The following is a 21,366-nucleotide window of genomic DNA, read 5'->3' as shown; positions in this document are numbered from 1 at the left end:
TAGTGGTCTCCCTAAATAACTCATCGAAGCATCACGGTAAGAAGGCATTATTATTACACAGAATGTACTATCTTCCAGATGAGGAAACTGAGGCATGAAGGGGTTAAATAACTAACAAAATCACTAAAGGAGTTCTTAGGCCAAATTCCAATGGAGTGGGGGTGGGGTGGGTACATCAACAAATAATGCTCCAGATACCAGCTGGATATCCCACAATTTAACTCAATTCTTACACTGTCTAGCCAGAGACTGTCAGATTCCATGGGTTGAGAGTTTAGTCCCACAAGACTGACCTCCACCCACTTGGGCACAGGCTCAAGCGCAGGCTCCATGCCAGAAGCGGGCGAGATGACCGAGCATGTGCAGATGATAAATCACAGTATCCTGGCCACATAGCTAGTGAGAGGAAGAGCTGACACACACACCTGCGCAGTCTGGCCCCCAGGTTTGAACTATGCAGTCAGCCCTCCATTTCTGCGGGTTCCATATCCCTGAATTCAATTAACCACAAATCAAAGATATTTGTAGAAAAAATTCCAGGAAGTTCCAAAAAGCAAAACTCGAATTGGCGATGCTCCAGCAACTATTTACGTTGTATTTACAACTATTTACATACCATGTACATTGTATTAGCTGTTTTAAATTGCCTACAGATGATTTAAAGTATACAGGAGGATGTGTGTAGGTTACACACAAACACTGCACCATTTTATTAGACTTGAGCATTTGCAGATTTTGGTATCCTCGGGAGTTCTGGAACCAATCCCCCACTGATACTGAGGGACGATTGCACTGCACTGAATCAAGGGACCTGATACAAAAGAGAGCAAACAAATTCCCAGGATTATTGGGGAAAAGAGATCCTAGGGTATGTAGGGGTCCTAGGAAGAAACCAGTCTTCACTGAACCAAGTCAAATGGCTACAGAAGAGATCTAAGACAAAAGGGAGAGAATCCCTACTGGAAATGACTGTATTTTGAAGAGATTTTGACAACTAAGATAGAGTTGAACCAGTGAAATGTACATAGTTAAAAAACAAAACAAAACAAAACAAAACAAAAATATATACACGCACACACACACACACATATGGAAACAAGATATTATCTCCAGGGAAAACAAAAAAGTGCAATTAAAAAACCATGGTATGCTACTATAGCTCAGCTTATACATGGCCATAATGATATAAATATAGAGTCATGGTCTAGTAAAGATTATGATAATATATGGCAGATCTCCAAACTATTTTCAAAATAATACTAGGACATCACTCATCTGTTTTACTTCCATTTTCTTACTTTAGGTATACCGTGTGGTTTTCCAGAGACTACATGATATGTGATTTGTCAACAGACTGAGTACAGAAGTAAGTATTTTCTGGTTTCTAGTAGGCTGTTTTCTATTAAGCCAAACATTAAAGAGACTTGCAAAAATATTAAATGTTTTTATTCTTCTAATTTTTATGAAAGGGTTTTTCATTTAAAAAAAATTACTAATGAAAATACGCCAAGGGCTGATCATTGCTACTGTCATACAAATAATATTTAATGATTTTTCTCAGTTTTAGCTTCTAATACGATAAATGCCAATAAACAAATTGCACAGAAACAGAAACTCTTTGTGATCTTCCATAATTTTTAAGAGCATAAAACAAGTTTTCAGAACTATTGATTGCAAGGATGGGAAACAGGGCTGGGAAGTGAATAATGGGGGAGTGTTTGGAGATTAAAGAGAATCAAATCTTCTTTAATAGTAGAAAGTCAATAGGAAGACTCTAAAATTGAAAAATCTGGAAACAGTATAAGCAGGATATTTAAAGATATGGAACTACAGACTCAAAGAAATATGTAAAAGGTTGAAAATGGTTACCTCTAGGGCTATGCTGTCCAATACGGTAGCCACTAGTCACATGGGACTATTAAGTAACTGAAATGTACTTAGCCTGACTGAGAAAATAAATTTATTTTAATGAATTAAAATTAACTTTTAAAACTTGAAGTAGTGTAAAATGTCTTTACATTAAACATAATGTTATTCTTTCGGTAGGACTCATTTTCCTTTGATGGCTGCATTGTGTAAGATAGTGCTGGTCGTACTGCAGCACTCATACTGGACACAGACATCATTTTAATATCTCATGAAAACTTTTTTATACTGCTTATCTATTAAAATGATACCATTCTGGATATACTGCAATGCATATATCAAAATTAATATTATATGTTTCTTTTTGCTTTTTTAATGCAGCTACTAGACAATTACACGTGGCTCACATCATATTTCCATTGGACGACGTGGTCCTGGGGAGTAAGACGTTCTAGCGGGGCACTGGGAGAGGACTGCTGTTTTTCATAGCTACAGCTCTTTGTTGGAAGTCCATTCTTCTTGGGTCCCTTTCATTTCTGCACATCTTGCGAGTGAGGCACTAACTGGGTCATTTTTTTTTTAAGGCTACTTGTATAGCAAACAGCCTTAACAGACAGAGACAGTGCTTTCCTCCCTAGCTGAGGGCAAGTGGGCTTGTTGCTGGGATAGAAAGATAGTATCTCCAGGAGCAAAGGGAAGGCATGATTACTGCCACCATTAAGAATTCGGGTTCCCAAATCTCAGGGTGCCTTCCCTGTAAGCAGCCCACTGCTTGTGCAGGTGTCATCTGGCTCTGTTCACATTGCCCTGTGGGAAATGGGGCTCAGGCACCTACGTAAAAAGGTAATAAACTGTCCTTTGTCCTTGGCCCACAAGTCTTATGTCTTCTGCCAGCACCCACGAAAACTGTGACAGACTTGTTAGCTTTCAAGCAGCGTAAAATCTAAGACCTTTGATAGTTCTTGGCACATTTGTGAAAATATCTGCTTTTTCAAGCAATGTACATTTATAACTTTGATGAAAATAAAGGCTACATTTTTCTAGTCTTAAAGGCAGTGATAAAACCAAGAGCTATGAAGATCGTTAATTAGCTTTTAAACATAACTAATATAACATAACCAGTATTTTCAAGCCTTGGTAAGCAGAATGGATATTAAAATTTCCTCTCTTCCATTTTCCCTTTCTTTTCACATTCCTATTACCTGTTTAATCCCATGCTAAAGCATATTTAATAATTATATAAAAATGTTTTAAACATAGTAAATATGACTAATGAAAGTCTCTATATATGTATGTGTATGTATAACTGAATCCCTTTGCTGTACACTTGAAACTAACATTATAAATCAACTACACTTCAATAAAAAAAAAATTTTTTTAAATAGTCAAATTAAAAAAAACTCTCAATGACCTGTCCCTAATTTTAAATGAAATGAAACTAAATAACACTAGCTTTCATCTGTGTGGTCACGTACAAAAGGAAAAAAAAAAAAAGAAAAAATAAGTAAAAAGTTTTCCATGCCTGAATTAATGGCATGAAAAGTTATACAGAATTTTTTTTTCACTCTCATTACATTACTGTGGAACAAAATGCCATTTAAATAACTAACACTTGCATTTCATTCATGACTGGAAATAGTATTTATTCTTCTCAGGAACTACCGCTTTCTCCCCTGAGGCCCAGCCAGGGACACAGGGCAGCTGATGGCCTAAAAGAGGAATTGAAACCTATGGTTTCTGCCTTGGCCGGCTTGGCAGGACCCCTGAAACACACTCCAGTCCGCACTACAGAGCAGAAAGCTGCAAGTCCACCTAGAGGAAAAGAAAGGCTCCAAGAAGGTTTCCTCAATTACAACTGACCTGAATCTTGAAAAATGGGTAGGACTGAGCAATTAGGAAATTGGAATGAAAAGCATCCTTACTTTCTCTGCACGTTGACGGAGTGAAAGTCTTAAGGAAAGGAAGCCGGGAAGGAAGACAAGGTTGCGATGTGTAACAAAAGCTGTTTTAAAAAGAGGAGGAAGGTGAGTAAGAGGTAATGGCTGTTGACCACTCCTGTTTCATGACCCCAGAGGCTTCCCTGCATACTCACGATAAACAGGGGACACACACGCCCCAAATGATGAAAATTGTCACTCATCATGAAAAGCTCTTCTGAGAAGCAGCTGGAAGGCTGTAGAAAGGTCCTGCACAGCAGCAGTGGTGGTGGCCGGGCTCCAGGGCCAGCTCTGCCCTCCCTGGGATGCCCCTCTTCCATCAAACGTGCTGAGTAATAATGAAAATGCCCGAACCACGCCCAGACAGGAAGGGAACTGGGAGGAATCAAGACACTGTTCTGGAAATTTCCTTTGCAAAGGGAAGGCAAACCATAAGCACACAGAGCCCAGAGAGTAGGCTCGATCTGTTTGTTCTCTGAATGCCTTTTTTTCCTTGTCCGCCCCTTTTACACACACACCCCGAATGTCTGTGTTTAAAGACCAATGCTCTTCATCAAGACCTCTCTTTAAATACTCAATGATAGCTCAAATGGGTGAAAGATTCAATAATTGGCCTGGGTTAGTCCCTTTTCCAAGAACCTAGACATATACATTAACGGAGTCAAAAAAGAAAGGTAGGGGAGGGGACAAGGCACCAGCAGGGCCAGACACGATGCACTAAAATGGATGGGCTCAGGGACTCTACCTTCCACCCCGCCGAGCTGTCTGTGTCCTTTGGCCATCTGAGCGGGGCCCATGGGCAAGAAGCAGGGTTTGAAGATACCAGCTCCAGCTCACAAGGAGATGCGGGGACACGGCTGGTTAAGTCACACAGAATTCTACAATTCTGTGTCCCTTAAGACTTACCACTTGTGTTTCCTACAGCTAAAAAGGTCCTACTAATCCCACTACTGTTAGTTCCAGTGTTTTCTCAATATCCTTCACTCAACTTCATTTCAAATTTACAATTTAGTGCTAGAAATACATATGGATTTACCCATACAAGTTGTATCCATTCCCTTAGAAGCCAAAAGAAATGCCCATGACTGTACTGAAATATCAGAAGTAAGGCGTTATATTACTAGTCAGGAAAAGGAAATGATTAACAAAATGGGGTATATGCATACAATGGAGCATTCTTCAGACTTAAAAAGTAATGAAATTCTGACACAAGCTACAACATACAAGAACCTTGAAGACATTATGCTAAGTAAATAAGCCAGTTGCAAAAACACAAATACTGTATGATTCCACTTACAGGAGGTACCCGGAGTAATTAAATTCAGAGAGATGGAGAGTGTAATAGAGGTAACCAAGGCGGAGTGAGGGAGAAAGACATCACTGTTTGATGGGTACAGAGTTCCTGTTTGGGATGATGAAAAGTTCTGCAAATGGATACTGAAGATGGATGAACAGCACTGTGAACATACTTAATGCCACTGAATTTTCCCTGACTCCATTAGTGACACAGTCTTAACCTTGAGGGTTATTATTCTTTTAACCTCTTTGCTGTGATTTTTAAAAAGATGCCGCTGGCTTTTAACTTGATTAGACACCTTCAGAGTAGGTATGTTGAGGCAAACAACGCTACTTAGAAAAGGATTTTTAAATTAAGAGCAGACAGACATTGAAGGAACTATATTAGGAGTATAGGCAGGTCTGCTCGAACACACAAAGAAGGAGGGACCTCTTCAAGTCTGGTGTCATGAAAATTTGGGGACAAAGAACAAAGATCATCTGTCCGGTTCCCTCTCAAAGACCAGTGTGTTTTTTATTGCCAACGCGGCTTTAGTGCTACCCGAGTATGAGTAATGGCTAACTTAACTTCAAAATGGGAAAAAAAGAAAAACCTGTCCTCTTAGGCAGTAGAGTTCATTCGCAGAGGTTGACCTTGATAGACTTGAACAGAAATACATCTGTTTATGTGTGCGCGCACACCAACACACACACACAGCTTGTGTTCTGAAGGAATCTTCAACCTTGTTACCGCTAGAGGCCAAGATGGGTATAAATGATCTCATTGTTCACTTCAAAATTCCAGACTGAAGAGTAATTAACTTTTCTTTCCTTTTTTTTTTTTTTTTTTGTAAATCTAATACTAGGTAGCTTATAATACTGAACAGAACACCATAGTTTTATGGAAATAGAATTTTAGATTTGAAAGGTACTTTAAAGTTCATTTTGCCCACTCTTAATTGTAAAGATGAGAAAACTAGGGCACAGAGCGTATGTGGTTGACAAGGCCACAAATTAAAAAAAAATTTTTAAACAGAGACATCTTAACAGGGGCCATGGTTTCTGTCCCACCCACTCATCATGCAGCCCACAGGTCCTGGGTTTTCTGAACAACCTCAGTTTTAGATATGCCAGGATTAGAATGCTTCCTAGGTTCCAAAAATTCTAGTTCTAAAATACTAAATTCCCTTCTGTTTTTAGAGGAAGTCCCAAAATTCCAGGTGATACCACGTGTTTGGATTTTTGGCTTGCTAAACCTAATTGTCAGAACAAATACTCTCCATCTCTGTGGAAAAATATCCAGTTAACCATTAGCAAGAATGGTTGCCCAATTTCCTTCAACATGTTAAAATCCAGCCCAACCTCTTGCACGTGGTCCCTCTTAACTAAAATGATTGCCCCTGGTTTGAAATTAAACATTGTTCATGATTAGAAACCACAGAGCAAAACAACAGTGTGAAGTCAAACACAAGTATATATAAACCCTACCTATGCCACATCCTAATGAGTGGCTTCAACACATCCCCCAACCTCTCTAAGCCTTAGTTTCTGCATCTGAAAAGTGAAGCTTATAATACCCTTATTTGATTGGTGGTGATTATTTTTTTAAAAAACTATAAAGCAACTAATATACCGATTGGTATGGAGCAGTTGCTCAATAAACAAATGTTATCACCGTCATCTCACTTAATTCTACATAACCCCAGCTCTGAGCTGATCCAGGATGTGCTTGGTCAGCTCCTAGTAATCAGGGTCCAGTCTCAGCCTTCTTTCCTTCTCATCTTTACTCACACTGTTCCCTGGGCCTTGTAGAGGCTTATTCAACTGATAAGGACTCAAAAAAGTTTTAAACAAACAAGTCTAAATGTTCAAAATCCATTCCCCTTCATCCAAAAAAGGTAGGGCAGTATCTTGGATGCTTTTTGTTAAATGTGCCTTCTAACTCAGTCTTTTCCAGATAAAGAAACTAAAATACAGTGCTTAAATGCTCCAAATTATAGTCTGTCAGTAAGTGTAACATGAATTCACAGCACTCTGTTTTGGGTCTTACAGATGAATATCTAGAAGGAAATTCCAAAGGACTGCCTCATGCTGGGTGGCTCTTATCCTGTCTTCAGGATTAACCTACCTTTCTAAACTTCTCTGTACTTCAGTCTCCTCATCTGTGCACAAGAGCAGATGAGTTTCGTTAGGTGTCTCCTCCTCCTGAGTGAGAAAGCACTTTGCTGTTCCCTAGCAGATGGATGATGGTGAGGGACGGGAAGGCTGCAGTAAAGCAGAGGATGACAGGGAAGTCCCACCACCAGACAAAATCTTAATCAGACTGTATTCCCCCAAGTCTGAGAACTTATTTTTTCCCCACATTGACAGTTTTGAAATTGACAGGCATTTGATGCACTTATCCATGATGTGTTCATTACTGTGGTGGTCTCTTTTTTATAATTTCCTTAAAAACTGATTATTAAATTGATAGTGCTCTTACAATCATAGTTATTGCAGAATTAAGGAAATAGTTAATGTTAAGAGGTAGCAAGTTCTGTTTACATACTTTTTCTCTTTAATTCTCACAACCACCCTGTATGTAGCCACTTTTATTCTCACTTAACAATTAAGGAAACTGAGGTTTTAGCTGCTCTGATGACCAACTGCTGGTCATGTGCTCTGTCTCACCAGCAGGAAAGAGGTGAGGTGGGGCTCAACCCACAGCTGACTCCCCAGAGGACAGAGGGAGCAGAACAGTCTCACATTCCAGCCAAGAACAACACTGAATCCAGTTATTAACAGCTTCGAATTATACCTCACCCTACCTCTTAACCTTACAAGGAGCCCCAGAACCTTCCAATTCTTCCCGTGGGTGTAAATAGGACAAACTCTCCTCCTGAAGACTTCAGACCAAAAGTACATCAGAGCAACCTCTTCAACCCTCAGAGACCCACTTGTGATCTGACTTCTGAATGTTCTCTTTAAGAAGCTTCACAAACCTGAGGGGCAAACTTCATCCAACATTTTCATTTTATCTAAATGACATTTAGCTATAGTTGTTGAATTTGAAATTATTGCCAAACCAGTGATGAAGGAATTCTCTGTGGAACGACATAGAGAAAGGTTTTTGAGATGAACTGGCATTCAGAGATGAGTTACACTTTAGTCTGCACAGAATTAGCCCATTTAAAAAAAAAAAAGAAAAAAAAAAAAAAAAACCAAGCCTCCAAATAGATTGTAAATGTGCACTGGAAAGTTTGAGAAGCACACACCCAAAATTATTCAGTGACCATCTTTCTGATGGGAGGGGGGTGTAGGGGGAAAATATTTATTCAAACACTTTTGTAACGTCTGAATTTTTTAATTTTCACCTTTTTAAAATTGTAAATTGAGATTAAAAGGCCCCAGTGCTCCAACATAAGCTCCAGTCAAATATGCTTGCAAAGCATTACGGTAAAGGTAATTTCCAAACAAACAAAAACCTATTTACAGTCTCAGTCCAGTTACATGATCCCTTCTGATGCCTGTCCAGGGGCACCACTGGTTTACAGTTGTGCTCAGAAGTGACAGCAGCTGAGATTCAGTTCTCTATTCTGCTTTTTTCATTTAATGGATATCAAAATGTCTTCATTGTTTCTGCCACAATTAGTGTGTGCCATGTGGTTGGACACTAGCAGTATTTCCAAATCATACTGACACAAACATGAGCAATGAACATGTTTGAATATACTCACGTCTTTGTTTTCTCTTAGTTTATCCTAAGGATGAATTCCAGAAGGACTCTTCGGTCAAAATGTATAAATTTCTTTGTTGACTGTCTTTCAAATGAACCATCTGCCACCAGTAATAACCGGAGTACTATATTCTCTGTATTTACAATTATCTTAATTATGTACCACATATTCATATCCTATATAATTATTTTTGTCAATATTGCAACTGTAAAATGATATGTCAGAGAGGTTTCATTCCGTATTTCTTTAATTATCAGTGGCTCAATACTTTCTCTTGAGTAACATGTGAGAGAAAAGAGGGGTTTCAACTCTAGAGCCAGACTACCCAGTTCAAAAACTGGGTACCATCATCCACCAACCCAGACTTCTGTCAGCCCTTAACCTCTCCAAGTTTCAGCTCCTTCACTTAAAAAAATAAGAAATCTTAAGCAATTTAATTGGGTTAAGAATTATACACACACACACACACACACACACACACACACACATTACATATGTATCAGTTTTTATAAAGAATAAGTGAGCCAACCTGTAATGTGTTTATACTATATTTGATACATAATGAGCCTTTAATGAACATTAGCAATTTATTCACTATTATTGTTTATATTTTCCCTTGTGGACACTGTTCAAATCTTTAATTCATGTCTAAGGGTAACTTTTTTCAGACATCTCCTCCCAAATGAGAAATTGTTTCAAGTTTATTAACAAATACTTGAATACACTCAATCTAATTCCACACAAACAGCTATTATACAAAACAGAATCCTAGGTTCTTGGGGTAAAACACAATCATACATAATGCATGTCCCTGGTCTCAAAGAATTCACACAAATGTTATTTGCTAGGCTTTTGGGGGAAATTATAGGCTTGGTCAATATACTTAAAAACTATTTTGAAAACAATGCATTCATTGTGGAGCTGAAAGAAACCTGAGACAGCATCTAGTCCTGCTAGAAACACCAGCTCTGGGGGCAGTTACTGGGTCATGGGGGATGGCGTGGACTCTGTGGCCCAATAAATTAAGAGATATGTGGTCATAAACAAAGTTAGACATGATGCTGTACTCCTGGACTTCCTCCTTCTCATGGTCCTTAAGATAGTAATGCTCACCATGAATATTTAAAGACAGGGACAAGGGACATGGTACTCAGCATTTCTCAAACCTATCTGACCAAGAACAAATTTCAGAGGGGCACATTACCAGACTATAAGGAAAAACTCCAGCTAGTAGTTTCAAGTCCCATGCTCCTCTTTAACTCATGAAGAAGCTGGAACTCAGGGGACAAGTGACTTTCTAAGGGTCAATAATGAGTGGAAGGCTGGAGGCTCACCCTGAACGTCACCCTGTTGCAATGTGCCCTTTCACATGCTACTGTTTACCTCAACTCATTTTGGTGGGGGAGCGTGGGGGAGGGGAGACAGGAGGGCTGCCCAAGGGGGCCCAGGTGGGAAATCTAATTCCTGCAAGGTCAATGGCCATCAAACATTGCTTCCTTTTTTTTTTCATCTCCTTTTAATACAGATCAAATTTCATAACCAAAAAAAGAAAGAAAATCTCTGTATGAGTCAAAACAAGAAATCTAGTGTATGTTTTCTTACACTTACACTTTATTTTTAACCTCCCCACCCAAAAAATAACAATAATTGCTATTACCAAGCATGGTCAATCTACCAGACAAGGCTAACTTTCACCATGCTTCAAAATCACATCTATCATCAAACACTGGTCCCCTTCTTAATGGGTCCAATTTAGCACAGAGAACAATCCTCAAAATGGCCAGAAACATTATGGATGTTACCAAAGTAGACTTGGGTCCACCAGCCCATGCACAGTAAAGCCAATCTACTAACACTGGGTTGTGGGGAAGGAAAGTGCAGCCTTTACTGTAAGGTGCCAGACAAGGAGCTCACGACCGCAGATGCTCAAAAAAACAAAAACAAAAACAAAAAAACCCCAACTCAATCAATAATTTTCGGCAAACAGTTCTTAGAGGCAAAATTTGGGGGGAGGTCTGTAGGGTGGCGTTCCAAGAATCTCAAATCATCAGCCTTTTGGTTCCAACCTGTCTGGGGTCCACATTCTTGTGCTCAATGTGAAGTGAACATACTCCACCTGGATGGAGGCCTTAGTCCCCAGAGAAGAGCTCAGATCTCCCTTTTGGAGGAACCAGGACCTTGTCCCTCTACATACGTGTTCAAATTTGAGTAAATAGCTAAGCATGTGATTGCTGGGTTGAATAGCCTGTAAGTTGCTTTGTAAGAAACGCGAAACTGTCTGCCAAAGTGACTGTCCCATCTTGTATATCTGGAGCTCAATGAGCCTCTTGGATGTGAAGATTAATTTTTTAAAGTCAAATTAGGGAAGTTTCAGCCATTATTCAAATTCTTTTCTGGAGATGGCGTACTCCCTGACTTCAGAATATACTACAAAGCTACTGTTTCTTGACTGCCTTTCCTTTCTTTCTGCATTCCCTCACCCCTCTAATTAGTAACTATTTGAAACTCAGGAGAGGTTCGGGCGGATAAAATCTTTTTTCTACAAGCAAGCATTGGGGACATAGAAAGGCTTTGTACTTGGGAGGGTCCCAGGGGGTCCTGCTTGGTTTCATGGATACCAAACAAGGTGTTTAAAAGGCATTCATTTTGATGTGAGCATGTGTTTGAAAATCTTGTATTTTTACAGCCATGTCTTCTACCTTCAGGGAACTCCTAAGTTCTCTGATAAAAGGCAACCAACACAATATTGTTAGGCGGACTGTAGTGTACTTGTAAAATACTTCAGCCTAGCCAGTAAGATGTAAAAGTGTTGGTTTTCACCTCTACCCTGGCAGCTGGGGAGGGGAGAGCCCGGAGCAGGGTCATTCCTGGGACAGCCGCACTCTAGCTGCAGCTACTACATGTGCTTCAGGTAGGCTCATTGCAAACCACAGGTTTTGCTCATTAGCGGAAGGAGCATTAGAACTGCATCTTCCCAGGTGAGCCTAATGATTCTGATTCACATAGCATGCGAGAAGAGAGTGAACAAAGATTGAGATGGGGTGCACCATCTGTGTGGATGGATTCACGTCGAACAGCCCGGGATGGTGCCCTACATGCATTCCTGGGTCTAGCTGCTGGTTGCAGAAAATTTGTGATTACTTGACTGCAGCCGCAATGGTCAGCTGAATCTGATGGTCAGCTGAATCCTGCTGGAATGTTGACACACATGCCTCAAGTGAACCTTTTGTGGGAGATGCAGTAAGAGCTCCAAGACAGGACACAGCTGACCTGAGACTGGCTTTTTAACCCTCAGCTCCCCAGAGAACTGCAGCCTTCAACCAACCTCGGCTCACCTAAAATACCCAAACTGGCATGTACGGGTTCATGGACAATGGCACTCTCCTGGCCAGAGAATAAAGGAATGGTAAACCCCATGGCCTATGTTTAAATAACGTAAGGCATTTATGTGTCCCAGAGCAAAGGAGACCCCAAGATTTCTGGAAGTTCCATGGTTTTTTTGATTTGCCTTTTAAAGTGTTCAAAGTGGCTTCTTTAAAGGAAGTTTAATATACGTATTTCAAGAGAAACAAGATACGGTGTTCATTACTTTTCAGAGTTTGAGCACTTACTTTTACTCTAATAGCAATTTCACTTTCCACTGAATGAACTTCAGGAGCCTATCACAGGAAAGAGGCAGTTTTAGATTAAAGTTTACAAGGAAAGCAAATTTTCAGACTATCGTGTGTGTGTGTGTGTGTGTGTGTGTGTGTGTGTGTGTGTGTGTGTGTAGAGAGCAGTTTGACTCAAGAGTTCAATATGGTTGCAAAATTTTTAGTACAAACACTAGGGGTAAAAGCTTCAGTAAGTAACTTCAATATGTGTATATTTCTTTAAAAATTATCTGTACTACTGTACATATGTACTCTTACATGATGTGTATTACAAGACAAAAAGATGGGAGGAAGGAGGAAATAAAACCTATCAGCTTAATCACTTATGGCACAAAACTTGCTCACTACAAATCTGTTATTAATATTTGTAATGAAAGCAATATGTTAAATATGTTTCATTATTTTTGAAAACTCCTGGTTAATGACTTTGTGATTGAGCACTTTGAAGGGAGGCTTCAAGCTCAGTGTACTGTAATATTTTGCTTTAATGGCTGGGGGAACAAGAGAACACTCTTAGCTCTGCTTCCTAAATCTCATACTTAGTTTTCAACCTATTCACCAATTATACCAAGCTTCTTGATGAAATTCAACTGGTAAGTGTTAATCAAATATCCTTGCAAATTAGTCACTAGGGGTCAGATTTTTATAAATTTCACATAAATAGATTCAAAACTCATTGATATTCTTCACTTAAAGGATTTTAACAGGTAGCCAATTCTGTTTCCGAGTTTTTAAAGTTTTTCGGGGGAGAGAGTTTTGATAACTCACAAATCTACCATACTTCTTGTTAACCTATTCACATTGTAATGAGAACATTTCCAAGTAGTTATTTCCAAATGTCTCCATAGCACAAATTTTCCTTGAAAATCAATTTATCTTGGACTGTTCTCCGAAGTATCTGCAACTATTGACAGGCATAGCAAGACTGGGAAAGGGCAGCAAATCTGGAACCCGTCCTTTCCTTGTTAAAGAGAGCACAGATATCTGTGAACTCACCCGCCCTCAGGTGTGTGCCTATAAGAGAGCTAGGGAAGCTCAGCAGTGTAGAGATGATCACACCCCACCCCCCACCCCCCACCCCCCACGAGCATGACAGAGGGGTATAAAGCCTCTACTCTCTGGATCGGAGATCCTTCTTCTGCCTGGACACGTCCAAAAACGTCACTGGCTGAAGGGAGAAAGCTGAGAATCAAATCGAATCTCAGGACACCTGTAACACACTCAGGGCTAAGTCTCGCACACCATTCGAGAAATGCCCCGATTTAAAGCCTTTGTGTTTGTAAAACTAAACTGCTCAGTGATACGCTGTTACCTGCCCACCGCAATACTTCACAGTATGCTTAGCAGCCATGTGAGGAGGGTCCTGCCTGGACAAGGAACCCCCACCTCCTCCTCCTCCTTAGGAAATCACACTTCCCTCCCCGTACAGGACACTAGACTGAGAAGGCACCACTGGCAATACAGACTTTAAACAGCAATTCAGCTTGATTTCTTTCTTAAATGTTCACAAAATTATAAATAAAAGGTCTTATACTTTCCTTTGGCACCCCAAAGAATTGTCATTTGCATCCTGCTTTGGATGCCAATCTATCTGGTTCATAACGGTCTCAACCTAATTTTTATACACAATCAGCAAATACAGTCAATTCTAGGTGACAGACTGGAGCGCCACAGGGCAGAATGGCTTTAACCAGTCTGGGTGCCACCGGGTCAGTGGTTCTCAACCTCGGCTGTACACATATTAGAACTACCAGGGAGGTTGCAAAGAATACCAATTCCTCTGCCAGAGATTTGATGCAATCGGTCTGGAGTCTGACCTGAGGGGCAGGAATTTTAAAAGCTCCCAGGTGTTCCCTAATGCATGGCCATCGCTGGGACCCTGGAGAACCTAGGCCTGCACACTGAGGAGGGAACTGGAGAAGGCCCTTCCCCTCCAGAAGCCTTACCTCCCCCCACCTTGGGGGGGCCTTGATGTCCATCAGGAATAAACTCTCAGGTGAGCATTATCGCCTTTAGCCACCAAGCATAAGGTCAAAGGCAGGAAGTAACGTGGAGGAAAGGTGGCAAGAGGCCACTTCAGGTACACAGGGCTAAGCGTGAGCTGCTTTTACAAACCTCTGGTGGGGGATTGGTGTTCTGACACCAAATGTGGGGGCGTTTTCCTTGTGACACCAACCAATTCTGACACCACTTGGGTACCCAACCATTCAAATTAATTCTGTCACTAACTAGCTGGAGTTAGCCCAGACCCCACAGATTAAGGGCTCAACCCCACCAGACTGCCCTCACTTCTGAAGCCACTGCAAATGGGGTGCCCAGACCAATTACAAATTTGAGAGTTCCCATGGCCCCACCTCCCACCCCAGGTTCAAAAATTTGCTAGCACAATTTGCTAGAATTCCAGAAAGCACTTAACTTACTACTACCATTTATTAAAAAGGGTACAACTCAGGAACAGCCAAATAGAAAAGATCCACAGGGCAGAGTGGGTGGTAAGGGTGCAGAGCTTCCTGGCAGGCCACCCCTCCCTGCTTAGCACCTTGATGGGTTCATCAACCAGAAACTCTTTAAACAGCATTGTTAAAGTGTTTTTATAACCCAATCCCTAGGTACCTCCTCCCCTTCCCAAAGGTCAGTCTAATACCTTGGTCTTTCTGGTGACCAGTCCCATCCTGAGGCTACCTAGGGCCTCCCCCAGCACTACCCTCCATACACACACCTAAGCCACCTCATTAGCATAAGCCCAGGTGTGGAAAGGAGGTCTTCTGGGAATAACAAAAGATGTTTTTATCATCCTTATCTCTCAGGAAATGCCAAGGGTTTTAGAAACTCTGTGTCAGGAACTAGAGACAATTTCTTACTGTATCACAAGGGCCAAAACTAATGGTTAACAACAGCATTCCTAACACCATCCAGAGAGCCTACCACGGTGTGCGGCACTAGAAAACGCTCACCAAGTCCGGGAGGGGAAAGCTCAGTGGCAACGCCTGTACTTAGCATGCACGAGGTGCTAGGTTCAATCCCCAGTACCTCCATTAAATAAACAAACAAACAAACAAGTAAGCATAATTACCTCCTCTCAAAAAAAAAAGTAAATAAATAAATGAGTGTCACTTTAAAAAAAAAAGAAAAAGCTCAATAAATATTGGCGTGACGAAATCTCTCACTTCACAAACAAGTACACCGAACCTGGCAGATGGTTTTGCCTCCTTCTCCAGGGAAAAGTGAAGTCCTCACAATTCTGGTCCCCAAATCTAAGGCCCCTTTATCCATCTCCACCACCACCACCCCCACTTTCCAGCAAAGCCCAATTTCCAGGCCTGTGCTCTGGAATCCACCCTTTCATCTTGTCTGAAATCTGGCCCTAGCATTCATCCCTCACTTCCACATCTGTAGCCTCTCCCTCTTAACCAGAAACTTCCCAACAGCATTAGAACATAGTCAAGTCTCTCCAATCTCAATTAGAAAAAAACAAATCAAAAAGAAAAAGAAAAAGAGCCACAGATCTCACATTTTCTCCCTAACCTGCATGTGCATCTGGCTTCCCAGTAGTCTTCAACAGCTTCTCCTCTTCCTCCAAGCACAATGCTCAAACTCTGCAGGGCCAGCCCCATTCTCTTCCCATTCCATACCCCTCTTTGGATGATCTTTTTTAAGCATCTCATGGTCTTACAGACTGAGGTAGGTGAGCAATGGATGATTTTTCTCACATGCAATGATTATTTATTTGCAACACCTCCCAAATAGCTATTTCCACCCCAGATCTCTTTCAGGAGTTCCCATTGCCTACTTCCCGACTCCACCTGGATGTCTCACAAGCAAACACATTCAAATGGAATTATCTTCCCTCCCCAACCTCGTGTGAACCCACTCCTTCTCTAGTGTCCTTTGTCCATAAATGGTTTCACCATCCTATCCCACTTGGTTATTTATGCCAAACTTTGAAATCATCCTTGATATCACCCTCTCCACCAACTATATATATTACCTTTGTACTGGTTTCAACTACAAAGTCAGTCTCTCTTTCCCCCTGTTCCCCTGCTCCCTCTCTATCCCTGGGTGACTGCAAAAGCCTTTTGGACCACCATACCCCATTCCCCGCTCCCCAGGGTGCCCACGCACAGTGACTGGCTCAGGGGGCTGCCTCTGGCCTGACCTAGTGGGACAAGCAGTGCATCTTTTCTAACTGGTCTACCCAGAAGGGAAGCCTCTTTCTGGTTTGCCCAAAGGCACCATATGTGCCAACAGAGCCCACCCCTCCAAACACAGCAGTGACAATGATCGTTTTTAATCCAAATCTAAGCATCTCATCTCCCATTGAAAAGTTTTCAATAAGTTCCCACTACCTTTTGACTAAAGTCCATTGTCCGAAAAAGTGGCCCACAGGCCTCATCCTAAGTCACATTCCTTCCTTGGTCTCAACCATCCAGTCTGGAACTTCAAATCCTAATTCACCAGACTACATTCTACTCATTTTTAAGGCCTCATTTTAAGTATCTCTTTTTAGGGGAACCAACCCTTCCCCTAAACTAGGTTAGGTCCCCAGGTTAAATGGTCTCCGGACATCTGTGCTTTTCTGAAGTACCACATATGACTGTGAGGGCCTAATGACCATGTGCGTGTCTGTCCCCACTCCTTGAGCCACTAGACTAAATGGTTCATAAAGGCAGGGACTACCCCCTCCCCCCACACACACACCTAATTCACAACCATAGCCCCAGAGCTGGCACTGCCAGGTATCTAACAGGTGCTCAGTAAGTAGTTGTTTAATGAATAAACAGGTCACTCAGGTACCCAGGATCCTCACTAACAATTTGGCCCCCTCCTTAGTAAAAGAAAAATTAACCATGGGATGAAGTTCTTAGTAAACTGAGTGCACTGATTATCAGATACATGTAGACTTCTGATTGGAAACATCAGGACAATCAATGAATCAGAAACTCTGGGCACTTCATAGCAGCAGGAACACTTCCTTCTTTGGATTTGCATTTGTGACCCAATCCTCTTTTGAGCTATGGACAGAGTTTGACCAGGGCCAGCTTCCTGGGTGCGCTTTGCTTAATGCTCAGCTGCCTGTTGCCATCTTCAAATTCTTCATCATGTTTAAACAAGGGGCCCCACAAATTACGTAGCCAGTCCCAAGTCTTACCAATGAGCCTGATTTCTGGAGGGGGCCCAATGAATAGCCAATCCCTAGTTAAGGATACATTGTTTGTAACTACAGCAATGTTTTCAACCTCCCAAGGTAAGATCTAAAAAAGATAAGTTTTCTTCTGATAAGTTATATCAATATAATGTAGAGTTCTCTTTCATAAAGTTAAGATTTCTCAGTCTACAGAAATATATGGTTGTCTTGGTTACTGCTGTGAGGTAAAAAGGTTTTAATTTCTTTTAAAACTAAATTCTACTCTGAACATGATTTACACTGCATCTCATTATTAAAATTTTTGCTTAGAATTTTTTGTTTGGCATTTTAATAACAGGGATTGTGTCAATTTTTCCAAATCAATAACCATGGTCCACTAATCCTCCATCACCTTAAAAAAAATTGAAAGACATCGAGTATACTAAAAACAGAAAAATGAAAACCACTGCAGAATTTCTTTTTAGCTTCCACATTTTAAACTTTAGAAATTTACAGCTGCATCAAACTCATGAAATTTCTTTGGAGGTAAAACCTGGCAGGACACACAGGGCCACTGACGAAGAACATCAGTTAGTCACCTTTATTACAAAAATATTTTAAATGTCAGATGTTTCAACTTTACAAACAGCTTCTCTAGTCATCAGAAGTTTAAAGTTAATTGTGTTTAGTTTACAGGTTAGTTAATAAATGTCTAGAGCATTTTAAATACTGGCTCATTTTTTTTTCTCAATTGGGTGACTCTCTTCCCCAGGGGACATGTGGCACTGTCTGGAGACATTTTTGGTTGTTATAACTAGAGGGAGGGGACTAATGGCATGTAGTAGGTCAAGCCAGGGACACTACTACACATCTTACAGTGCCCAGGACAATCCCCACAACAGCAAATTACCTGGCCAAAAATGTCAAAAGTGCCAAAGTTGAGAAACTCTGGTCTAATCATACATGCATTTGCCACAGATAGACAACAAGGATATATGACAACCCTAAGCCACACCTCTTGTGTCAAAGCCATCATGGTTCAGAATACAGACAGGCCCCAGGAGAAACACACCTGATGTATAAGAATAGTCATTTGGGAACTCCCTTTTTAAGGCAGGGAGTTAGGTGTCTGACATGCTGAGTTAGACCTATGAATAGTGACATACATCCTTGGTTGGACCATAAAAAAGACTACTCAGTGAACTAATGTACACTTCATAGAAAACAGAAATTGAGAATCATAAGAAATCATTCTCAATAGTATTAATTTGCTTCCTACCATCCTCTTTCATGAAAAATGTACAATATTTATATCATAGGTCAGATTTTTTTTTATTCACTTGAGAATGTAATCACTAGGTATAGCAGTTTCTAAAAAATCTGAAAATAGATGACAGATGAACCGGATTTGGTTTCATCCTTTGTGTTTAAAAAGAAAAAAAAGCCAGTGTTTAAAATCAGGCTTCACTTTTTTTAAAAAAATAAAATTTTTCAGCTCGCTGGGGGTGAGGGTGGGGCAGGGGAGAGGCACTCTGGCCACACTGGGCCAGAATTCCTGCACAGTTATGGGGAAAGAATGGCTGACACCCACTCAGATGATGGCAGGTCCTCTGTGGGTCATCCGGGAACCAACCAAGGTCCATCTCGCTCTCCCACGCATTACCTGTTCAGTCCCTACGGATCTGTAGAGTTGGCATCATAGATGATTGTTCTCAAGGAAAACATTTTTCAGTGTTAAGCAACTAAATTGCAAGTGGAAAAGCAACCTGTGACTTGAAGCAGTCCTCTAGCCAATCAAGGATGAACTACAATTAATGACGGATGGAATCCAGTGCATATTTGGGGCCAAGGCTAAGAAGGTTCTTTCCAGGGTCAGGCTGAAGGAAGGGCAGAGATGCTGACAGGCAACCTTTAAATCCTCACCAGGAAATGGGGGGGGGGGGAAGCCCACCGACTTCTTTCATCTACCAGTAAAACTTTGTAAAAGTAAATTCACCATATGTTACATTGTTTTGAACAGAGGAGTTCGCCATTTCTAAGAACTCAAAAGTCTCCCACAGCTACCATCCTGAAGACCTCCAAAAATCCACTAAGCAATAGCAGATATCCACAGAGCTTGGTTTTCCTTCTTGCCATAACTGAAATCTGTTACCAAAACCTCTGGCAGGAACGGCGGGTTGGGGGCATCTGGAACTGCCTGGGCTCCTAGCAGGTAATTTACAATGATCTTGAAAAACCATTCAGCCCTCCTTCTCCCCTCTATAAAACAAACCTGCCTTTCAGACAGCTCTAAAAGGGGGGTCAGAGTGCCCAGAGTGGCATACAAGTCCCTAACCGGGTGCCCCGCTTACCACTCACCAAATACAGACCACAAAAAGCTGTGGCCTTTTTCTCATCTCAAGGCACCATGCTTTCCCTGCACAAGGTGCATCCTCCCAATTTGCCTTTTGTTCTACTATTTGTAAAATGAAGACTCTCTTCTCTTCAGAAAGAAACAAACCCAAGGGTGTGTGGGATGCCAAGTGACTACAAAACTCACCTCCAACCGGGAAGTCCGCAAAGCCCAGCCTGGATCTACAGGCGACCTCATCCACCGGGAAAGACAGGAGTGTGTGGCGGGCAAGGGTCTCTGGGTTTTCCTCCGCATCGAGAGAAAGGGCTGCAAGGAGGGGGTAAAGAGTTGTGAGCGAGAGCTTCTTCCACCTTGAAAAGCTAATAAACAAAAATTGGAAAAATTTAAATCAGAAATTGGGTGCTAACAGGGTAGGGGATAGCTCAGTGGTAGAGTGCCTGCCTAGCATGCAGAAGCTCTTGGGTTCAATCCCCAGTACTTCCACTTAAATAAGTAAATAACTAAACCTAATTACCTCCTTCCCGTAAAAAAAAAAAAAAAAAGAGAGAGAGAGACAAAAACAGAAATTGCGTGCTAACAAGACAAAACCAAAAAGAAACCCAGGAAGGGAGCAGGAGCAGAGGTAGTCTTTAAGAAGAATCACCTGTGTCATCACAGCCCAGCAGCGCGCGCTCCCCAGACTTGCACGTGAGGGATGGAGAGGGACCAGGAAGAGAGGTAGACGCCTGAGGGTTTCGGAGCCACTCGACTAGCGTCTTTTTTCAGTGCTTTGCCCCAGGGTGAGTCATTTATCATCCTGGCGTGGGCTTTTTTATCAATAAAATGGAGTCGTAAGTGCCTCTCCGCAGGGCTATAGTTAGGATTAAATGAAGTTAAAGCCTCTGGGCCCGTGGGCCCAGAGTAACAGTTTGCTCCCTGCCTCTCCACGCCCTCAGCCGCCAACTCCAATTCTTAAGCTTCTACTCGCTGTGTGGACCAGCAGAAAGAAGACCAGAAAAAGTGGCTTCCAGGTGACACTGGGCACGAGACTCCTGGCCCCTGGCTCCCCTGACCCGACGGAAGAGTAGGGTTGAGGCAGGGCACCCTGTACCATCCCTAGCCCGGGGCGCACAAGCTCGAAGCGGATTCCCACCGAGCGTCCTCTCCCCCTTACCCAGGCTCGGCTTCCTCTTCCCGGACGGAGCCGACCCTACTCGGCGCAGCGGGGCCCCGGCTAAGAACCGCCTCCCTCCCTCCCGTTCTTCTCATCCCTCCCCCGCCGCCAGAGGCCAAGCTGGGGAAGTTGTGGGGAGTTGGTTACCTGCAGCGAGCGTCTGGCCTCGGGGATCCTGCTCGCCCCGCGCTGCGTTGCGCCGCACTGCGCTGAGGGCGCTGCGGGACCGCGCAGCCCAGCCTGGGGCCGCCCACCCGAGCGCCCGTGCGCCACGCCCGTGGGCCCGCC

At 42.0% G+C, this 21,366-nt stretch overlaps 1 protein-coding gene across 12 annotated transcripts in view; it reads right to left on the bottom strand.

Moving 5' to 3' along the window:
* The window catches only part of GCNT1 (glucosaminyl (N-acetyl) transferase 1), a 148,085-nt gene extending 126,763 nt beyond the window's left edge, over positions 1–21,322 (bottom strand). For 11 of the 12 annotated variants that reach the window (XR_010382696.1, XR_010382695.1, XR_010382693.1 and 8 more), the window contains exons 1-2: positions 21,226–21,322; positions 20,112–20,231 (exon numbers count right to left, since the gene is read on the bottom strand). The gene's annotated coding sequence lies outside the window, so the exon portion shown is untranslated. Of the gene's footprint in view, positions 1–20,111; positions 20,232–20,568; positions 21,044–21,225 lie in introns of those variants that run through there. The other variant, XM_010978068.3, reaches the window with a different exon arrangement.
* Between the last annotated feature and the right edge of the window lie 44 nt (positions 21,323–21,366).

This window comes from Camelus dromedarius, chromosome 10 (genome assembly GCF_036321535.1).
Source record: "Camelus dromedarius isolate mCamDro1 chromosome 10, mCamDro1.pat, whole genome shotgun sequence".
Taxonomy (NCBI): Eukaryota; Metazoa; Chordata; class Mammalia; order Artiodactyla; family Camelidae; genus Camelus; species Camelus dromedarius.
Note: the sequence above shows the minus strand (reverse complement) of the source record. Positions and strands in the feature narration are given on the sequence as shown.